Source organism: Dipodomys merriami, unplaced genomic scaffold (genome assembly GCF_024711535.1).
Source record: "Dipodomys merriami isolate MVZ:Mamm:240054 unplaced genomic scaffold, mDipMer1.0.p SCAF_264, whole genome shotgun sequence".
Lineage (NCBI taxonomy): Eukaryota > Metazoa > Chordata > Mammalia > Rodentia > Heteromyidae > Dipodomys > Dipodomys merriami.
Genome location: NW_027204093.1, coordinates 932,958 through 942,793, shown reverse-complemented (window position 1 = coordinate 942,793; position 9,836 = coordinate 932,958).

Below are 9,836 nucleotides of genomic sequence, written 5' to 3'. Positions count from 1 at the left end.
TTTTTCCAGTATTGAACTCTGGGTCTGGGCCTTGAACATGGTTATGCTGGTAGTTTTAATGTGAACTTCTTTGTTATTTTTTGGAATACTGCCCCTGAATGGAATTACTGGGTAATAGGGAGATCTATGTTTAGTCTTTTGAGGAAAGTTCATACTGCATTCCAGACTGGTTGAACAAGTTCAATTTCCTACTAACAGTGTAATAGAGTTCCCATTTGGCTACATCCACCTCAGCATTTGCTATTGTCAATTTTCTTGATAATGGCCCTCCTAACTGGGACAAGGTAGAATCTGTCTTGATATTGTAGATTTATAGGCACCTTCTAGCTACCATAAATGAATGAATCCATGAAACCTATATTGCTCTGAATGTGCATTCCTTTCTCTTAGTATAATTTCCCCAAGCCTTTCATTTTACTTAAGACTAGTGAAAAGTCATCCCTTCTGATGGGTGAATAGAATTCCATTGTGTGTGTGTGTTTGTGTGTGTGTGTGTGTGTGTGTGTGTGTGTGTGTGTCTGTGTGTGTGTGTAAAATGACTATAGGCACATGAGTTCATTTCTAAACCTTCTGTTTCATCTGTAATTTTGTAATTTCATATTAAATTTGGATTGCTTTCCCTACTGCATTGAAGAATATTGTTGGAATTTTGCTGGGTATTGCATTGTCAATTGTTTGGGGGTAATATTGCAGTTTTCACAATGTTAATTCTTCCAACCAGGAGAATTGAAAGACTTTCCATGTCCTTGAATCTCCTTCATTTACCCATTTTAGAGTTTTAACTTTTTTACAGTAGAGGTCCTTCACATTTTTAGCTAAATTAATTCCTAGTTTCGTTGTTGTTTTGTTCTGTTTAGTTTTGATTTGATTTTGAGATAATATATATGATGTTGTTTTTTTTTATTCCAGCCTGGATATTCCCATTGTTGGTAACACAGAACAACTATTGATTCTTGTGGGTTTTATACCCTGCTACGTTGCTGAAGGTTAGCATCACCTTTACTAACTTGAGGGAGCAAGCTATAGGTTCCTTTAAATACAGGACCATTTCATCTGTAAAAAGGGATACTTTTCCTTCTTCCATATTTGGATCCCCATTATGTTTTTCTCTTGCCTATTGCTCTTGCTAGGAACTTCACTACTATATTGAACATTAGTAGAGAGAGTGGACATCCTTTTATCATTCCTGATTTTAATGTCTTCATGCTTCCACCATTAGGTACATGTTTATTATCTCTTTGTCATATACATACTCTGTATTATATTGAGGAATGTTCCATGCATTCCTAGCTTCTCAGACCTTTAATCATAAAGGGGTATTGGAGTTTGTTAAAAGCTATTTTTACATCTATGTATATATGATAATGTGGTTCTTGTCTCTGCTTCTGCTGATGGTTTATGTTATGTTTATTGACAAGTATATTGGATCCAATTGGATCCTAGAATGAATACTGTTTGATTATAGTATACGATTTTTTTGTTAGTTGCTGAAATTGGTTGGTGAGAATTTTATTGAGAAGTTCTGTATCAATGCATACCAAAAGCTCAGTTCATAGTTCTCTTTCTTTGATGAGTCCCTATCTGATTTGGGGAAGAGTCTAATTCTAGCTTCATAGAATGTGTTTGATAATTTCATTTCCCTTTCTATTCCATTGAAGAGTTAGATCTGAGTATTGCAAGCTCTTTGCAGGCCTTAATTTCATGGTAAATCCATTGAGTCCTAGATTTTTCTGGTATGGGAAATTGTTTATTGACATTTCATTTTCATTATTTCTTATGTATTACTTCCTGGTTCAGTTCGAGTATAGGAAACCATAAATTTCTCTAGAATGCTCCAGGTGACTGGCATACAGTTTTCAAAGTACTTTCTTATAGCATTCTCAATTTTGCTTATTTATGTTGTTATGTCTAATTTTTTCTGTAATTTCTCTATTTGGGTGAGTTCTCTTATTGTATTTTCAGGGTTTTTTTTATTATGAAGGTGTTATACGGGGGGGGGGTGGTATCATTAAAATAAGTAATGAGTACATTACCCCCAACCTTGATATCCCATCCCCACAAAGTTATAAAGTTCATTTCTAACATAGCGTCTAGTGTATCTCACTGTTTCTTTGGTTAATCTTTGTCCCACCATTTCTGTGATTTCCCTTCGTTCCCCAAATCAGATTAACTTAGGTATAAGACAAAGGGTATGGAAATCAAAAACAGTGACTACAGGGAATAAACCAAAGTGGAAAACGTAAATAGAAATAACAAAAACAGTTCACTATACAATTATCTTGTATCCATTTCTTGGAGCTCATTTCAATAAGCATAATTTTCTATGGTGATATGCATATAGCTATTGAGCTATTGTGCTCTTTTCTAAGAATATCCTAGGTATATTCTAGTTTTTCCAAATGAGTGAAAACATGTACCCTATGAGTTTTTGGGTCTGGCTCTTTTGACTTATTATGTTTTCCAAGTCTTTCCTTTTCCTTACAAATGGGGCAAGGTCATTCTTTCTAAAGGAACCATAGAATTTTGTTGTGAATGTATATGACATTTTTTTGAACGATTCATCTACTGAGGGACATCTGTTTTGGTTTCATATCTTAGTTATGGTAAATAATCCTACATTGGACATAGTTTTGATAGTAGCGTTAGTGTGGCTTTGTTTGTGGTCATTTGGGTAAATGCCCAGGAGTGGGATTGCTGGGTCATAGGGGAGCTCTTCTGAGAAACCTGTACACTTCTTTATGGAATATTTGTGCAAGTTTACATTTCCACCAGTAGTTTAGTAATGTTCCTTTTTGTCCATATCCCCACCAGCCCAGCATCTGTTATTATTAATTTTCTTCATAATGGTCATTCTAACTGGGGTGAGGTGGAATCTCAATGTTGCTTTGATTTGCATTTCTATGGCCAGAAATGATGCATATTTCTTCATGTGTCTATTGGCCATTCATATTTCTTCTTCAGAGAGGTCTCTCTTTCAATCTTTAGCCCACTTATTAAGAAGGTTGTTGGTTTTTGATTATTTGTTTTTTGGGGGGTTTAACTTTTGGGGCTCTAAATATATTTGAGATATGAGGACATTGTCTGTTGCAGAGCATGTAACGATCTTCTCCCAATCTGTGGGCTTTCTATTTATCTTTCTATCTATATAAATTCTCTTCTTAGTCGGATTGGGTACGGGTAGGTCAATTCTGTTAATTTATTGAAAGAACCAACTCAGTTTTGTTGATCTTTTTATGTTTTATTTTGTCTTTATTTAGGTATTTCTGATTTATTTTTTTGGTAGGTCGTAGGGCTTCAACTCTGGTCTTGGGCACTGTCCCTGTGCTCTTCACCTCAAGACGAAAGCGTTACCATTTGAGCCACAGTGCCACTTCCGGGTTTCTATTGTTTTATTGGAGATAAGAGTCTCAGGGACTTTCCTGCCAGGGCTGAATTTGACCCTCCATCCTCATATCTCAACTTCCTGAATAGCTAGGATTACAGGCGTGAGCCGCCACCTGTGCGCAACTTTGATTTACTTCTTTTTTGTTTCTGTCTACTGCTTTGGGTTTGGGCTTGTTCCTATTTTCAAGAATGTTGAGGTATATAATTAAAATACAGACTTGAGATTTCCCCAATTGCTTGATGTAGGCACTCATAGGTATACATTTTCCTCTGTGTACTGCATTTACTGTGTCCCAGAGGAATTGTTATTTTGTGTGTTCAATTTGTTAAATTTCTGAAACTCTCAGATTTTCATTATAATGTATTCAGTGCCCCACTGGTCATTCAGTAATGTGTTGTTCAGTCTTCATGTGTTTGAGAATTTTTTTTTTTGTTTGTTTTAGCTGTTTAATTCTAAGTTTATTCTGTTGTGGTCTGACATGATTTGGCAAGTCAATTTATTTTTATTTCATTTTGGATAGAATTTCTATGTAACATAAGATATGTTCTATTTTAAAGACTCTTCCAAGAGCTGCTGATAAGAATGTTTCTATTGATGTATATTCTGTAGATGTCTGTTAGGGCTAGGCGGTCAATGTAGTTATTAGGCCTGCAGTTTCTTGGTTTAGTTTTTCCTGGATGACCTATCCAAGGATAACAATGATGTGTTGAGATGTGTTTTTAGGTTAAGTAGTATTTGGTTGATGAAGTGGGGGTGCTCCAGGATTCAGGGCATTGATGTTTAGACTTTTTTATATCCTCCTAATGGAGAGTTGCTTTTATCAATATATAATGTCTCTTCCTCCTATTTTTAATTTGAATTCTATTTTATCTTATGTTAGTAATTCTACTGTGGACTGTTTATGGTGTCCATTTGCTTGAAATTTTTCCTTCCAGCCTTTCAGTTTGAGTATGTGTTTGTTTTTGTCAATAAAATGTGTCTCTTGTAGATACTAGATGGATGCATCTTGTTTTTTGATACTAGTATCTAATCTATGTCTTCTATTTGGAAATTTAAGTACAATGATATTGAGAGTTAAGACTTTGAAATATTTGATAAGTCCTGCTGTGTTATGCACCTGTTGTTAGGAGCTGTGCCTCATCTACTCTTAATATATTTACCTTGTTCTCTGGTGGGGAGCATTCTATGTAACCAGTTCCTGTTCTTCTTGATCTTCTCTATGTAGGATATATTTGATTAACTTCTATCCTGCTGATTTGGTGGAGATACATTGTTTCAACTTTTTTTGTCATGAAATATTTTTATATATCCTTTTAATATAAAGGATAGTTTGGCTTGGGACCGTATTCACGGTTGGTAGTTGTTTGCCTTTAATGTTTGTCATACATCATGCCAGGCTCTCCTTTTTACCATATCAGCTAAGAAATCTGTATTTATTCTGACTCTATATCTTTTATAAATAATCCATCTTTTGCCAGGTGTGGATTTGATCTTCTGTTGTGATTTCTTTTTCTGGATTTAGGTTTTTGTCTAGACCATTAAGCGTAGGAGAAGAGATCAGTTGTGGTGAGATGTTGTCATGTTAATACTTGTGGTTACAAGGACAGTTCGGACTGTCCAGTGGTAAGGTGAATTGAGTCTGTGTTTAGATGTGACTGTCTCTGTTCATGATTTATTTCCCATTTGGCCCTTTGTTTCCACACTTTAGTTGTGCTTTTGAATATGTTGGCCAACACAGTCACAGCAGTCACCTGCCTGGCTGGGTAACTTTTCATAGATTTCTGTTTCCTTGTGAAGACAGTATAAAATCTTCCTCTGAATTTTATATCTATATATAATTATAGCTCACTTGGTGTGAACCTCTAGAATTGGAGTATCTTCTAGGACTCTCAATATCTGTTTCATTAGAGAGAGCTAGGGTAATTTTCTGTTGTTATTCTGCCATTGTTTTTCCTCTTCCTCAGGTTTATTTATTTATATTGTGGATTTTTTCACATAATTTATGATTTGTGATGATTGTATCAGATTATTTTTGTTTTTATATTTGTGGTACTTTGAAATAGTGATTCCAGGCTTGTATGAAGAGACAGTAATAATATGAAATGTGAAGAGCCTAAGGCTTAAAGAGGTACAATGAAGGCCTAAGTAACTCCATTACAGGCTAACAACCATCTTGTGAGGTATGAATTATTAATAGAACCATGGGTTTGACCAAGAAATGACACAAAAAGAAAAACAATTCCTGGACAACTGAGACATAAATGATCCTTGGGAAAGCCACAGGAATTTTCTCCAGATGCATTGACCAAACACTGGGTGGCCATGCAGGACAAGGTGACCCAGTGGCCAGACAATTCTCATCAATATCACATCCATAATAATATTAGCCAATCACATATGTATAGCATAGTTTGCTTAAAATGTTAACCAATCCTGTAATTTCTCATGTAAAACTTCCTTAAAGTTGTTTGTTCAATACTATAAAAAAAAAAACTGTGCTTATTCTATGCTCGGGGCTTCTTAGCATCACCGGTTACCGAGTGCGTGGAGGATCAACCTCGATCTTGCAAATAAAGGACTCCTTTGTTATTTGCATTAGTCGTTGTCTCTGGTGGTCTTCAGGGGGTCTCGAGTCCAGGTACAACAAAAGGGGCTCATCTGGGCTCTCCCTCATAAGCTCACCCAGACACCTGATCAGGGAGTAGCAAAGAACAGCCGGTAAGTTTTGTAACTGTGATATTTGTGTAGTTTTCAGGTTGCGTCTTGGAGTTGGCAAGAAAACCTTGTGGACGTGCTATAAGGAAGCCAACGGGACCAGTGGGAGAGGTCCTCCAGATGCCCGGAGAAGGGAAACTATTCACTAGTGCGGACATTTGGGCCCATCTGTAGTCCTGAACTGTCTGCTTGATAGTTTACAGGGTAGACTGTCCACTAGTGCGGACATTTGGAATGTTTCCTGTCTTTAGTCCGGCACTTTTGTCTGACAGTCTACCACCCAGTCTATCACCCGCATGCAGTTAATGTGTCTTCTCTTAAAATCTATGTGTCTGTCCGTATTGTGGCTTTCATTGAACATTTCCTCTTTCATATTCATCCTGACACAGATGCCTGGAAACCCTGTTTGCCTCCATGTAAAATTGTTATTCTTTGTTCATTTTCTTGTCCAACAATAATTACCTTCTCTTTCAGACTCTTTTGTCTTCTCCCTCGAAGGGTGAAATTTGGCTTAGAAAGTTGGCCCACTTGAAGCAAAGCTAGAGTCGAGTAGTCTTTTACCTGATGACATTGCTGAAACATCACCAAGTGTCTCCGTCTATCTCTTTGGGATCTTAAACAGGCCAGCGAATCCACACTTTTCTCCTTGAGACACTTTGAGTTGTGGTTTTATCCTAAATCCCCAAAAGCACCAGTTGTTTAATTTTGTGATATTTGTAATTGCCTTCCTCCTTTTTTCTTGTCTTGTGTGTGGATTGATATACGCTGAAATGAGTCAGAACCAAAGTACACCTCTAACCTTTCTGACAGATACTTTTAAAGACGTTAAGGAAGGAGCTAACAATTTAGGTGTTAAATTTAAAAAAGAAAAATTACTTTGTGCAAGTCAGAGTGGCCTACTTTTGAGGTTGGATGCCTGCCCCCAAACAACTTTTAATCTAAACACCATTTGGGAGGTTAAATGTAGGGCTTTTCTCCCAGGAAGTGCAGGACACCCTAATCAGATTTCCTATATTTTAGTATGGCAGAATTTGGTGCAGGAACCTCCAAAGTGTCTGTTGCCCTTTCCACCCTTTTCTGTCGATAAAAACAACATTTTAGCATTAGAAAAGGTTGTGTCAACTACCCCCTCAGCCACCTTATATACAATTTTACAGGAAAAAAGTGAAGATCTTCTCTCATTAGACTCTGATCTCCTCCCATACACTTCACTGCTGCCTCCTCCACCCCTCATGGAGGAAGGGGAGGCATCAAGAGATGAGGAGCAAGGAGCCAGCAGCAACTTGGAAGGGCCAGCAGGAAGAACTCGTGGTAGCATTCAGAGAGCTGCCAGCCTGAGACTCCCTGACACCACCATGTTGTTGCTGTTCAGAGAAATTGGGCCACCAGAAAAAACCAGAGACCCCCGACTTCAGTGTTGGCCCTTTCCACCAGTGACTTATACAATAGGAAAACACAAAATGCAAATTTTTCAGATAACCCCAAGGATTTGATTTATCTCCTAGATAGTGTAATGTTCATGTGCCAGCTGACCAGGGATGATTGCCAGCATTTACTTCGGGTCTTGTTCCACACGGAAGAAAGAGAAAGGATTCAAACTGAGGCTAGGAAACTGGTTCTGGGGGATGACGGGTAGCCTACTGCTAAACCTGATTTCACCAACGCATCTTTTCCATTAACCAGGCCTCGAAATGATGGTTGGGACTACAACACGGCAGAACGTAGGGGGAGATTAAGGGTCTATCCCCAGACTCTAATGGCGGATCTCAGGGAAGTAGCCTGCAAACATACCAATTTGGCTAAAGTTTACATGGTCTTACAGGGAAAGAAACCCTACGATGCCTAAATAGTCGAGGTCTACACATACATTAGTGCACTTACTGCCAAGAAATATTGCATTAGGTCAAAGAATGTGCTAAGAAAGGGAAACTAAACAAAGCAGTGGCAGCCCCATAGAACCCCGACACTAATGGCTAACAGTACTGCTAATAATGAATAAAGATGTCAAGGTTCAATTCCCCTCCCTGAAGCCAGGGTAGCACTGAGAGTGGATGAGACTCCAGTAAAATTTCTAGTGGATACTGGGATCCAGTACTCTGCTTTAATAAAGCCCTAAGGAAAAGTCTCAGATAAAATCTCTTGGGTGTTGGGCTAGGATGTAGCTCAGTGCCAAAGCGCTTGCCTAGCAAGTACAACGTCCTGGGTTCGATCCCCAGTACCAAAAAGAAAAGACAAAAAAATACAGTTAAAAAAACCCAAATAACAACAAAAAACCTCTTGGGTGCAAGAAGTAATGGGAATTAAACAATACTCATGGACCACCGAAAGAACAGTGGACCTGGGGATGGGATGAGTGTCCCACTCATTCTTCGTTATTCCAGAAAGCCCTTATCCCTTATTGGGAAGAGACTTGTTAACCAAGGTCAGGGCACAGATTCACTTATATCCAGAAGGTCCCCAGGTGGAGGATGCTCAAGGAAGACCAATACAAGTATTGACTCAGGGCCTGGAAGATGAGGACCGGTTGCTCCAACCACCCTAGACTCCTGACCAAGAAATCACCTATTGGCTGGAAAGGTACCCAGAAGCTTGGGCAGAGACTGGTGGAGTGGGACTAGCGAAACATATACCAGCTCTCTTCATCAAAGTAAAATCAGGGGTGGACCCAGTTAGAGTTTGACAGTACCTTATGTCCATGGAGGCACATGGGGAATTACACCCCACATTAGGCGTCTGCTAGACCTGGGTGTATTGCGACCCTGCCAGTCAGAGTGGAACACTCCCCTGCTACCAGTCTGCAAGCCCAAATCTAATGAATGTAAGCCAGTACAGGACTTCAGGGGAGTCCATAAAAGGGTAATGGACAATCACCCAACCATACCGAACACCTACACTCTCCTGAACACCCTGCATCAATATAGGCAGTGGTACATTGTATTAGATTTGAAAGATGCCTGTTTCAGCCTACCCTTGGTGCCCAAAAATCAAGTTCCCTTTGCCTTTGAGCGGATAGATGTCAAAGGAGGTGTCAATGGATCTGGACAAGACTCATTCAAGGATTCAAAAACTCACCGACACTCTTTGACAAAGCTTTGCATGAGGACTTGGTGAGTTTAGGGGAAGCCACCCTGGTCTGACTTTGTTGCAATATGTGGGTGACTTATTAACTGCTGGTGCAACTGAAAGAGAATGCATCCACGGAACAGAAGATTTACCCCAGATATTGGGAAACCTTGGTTAATGAGCATGGGTCAAGAAAGCACAAACCTGCAAATCAGAGGTAACTTACCTGGGCTATTTATTGAAATGGGGGCAGCGATGTCTCACCAAAGACAGAAAATAAACTGTCCTTCAAAATTCCAACACCACGGTCACAGCACCAAGTAAGGGTGTTTTTGGGTTCTGCCACCTTTTGCCATCTGTGAATCCAAGGGTTTGCAGAGCTGGCTAAACCTCTTTACAAGGAGAAGCAACTGTTTCAATGGACAGAGGAAGCTGAATGAGCCTTTGAACAGATAAAAAGTGCCTTATTATAAGCCCCAGTGTTGGAACTCCCTAATGCCAGTAAACCCTTTTATTTATATGTGGATGAACATAATGGAATAGCAAAAGGAGTCCTAACCCAATATTTGGGCCCATGAAGAAAACCAGTAGCCTACTTGTTAAAGAAATTAGACTCAGTAACAGTAGGATGGACACCATGTCTGAGAATGATAGCGGCTACTGCCCTGATGGT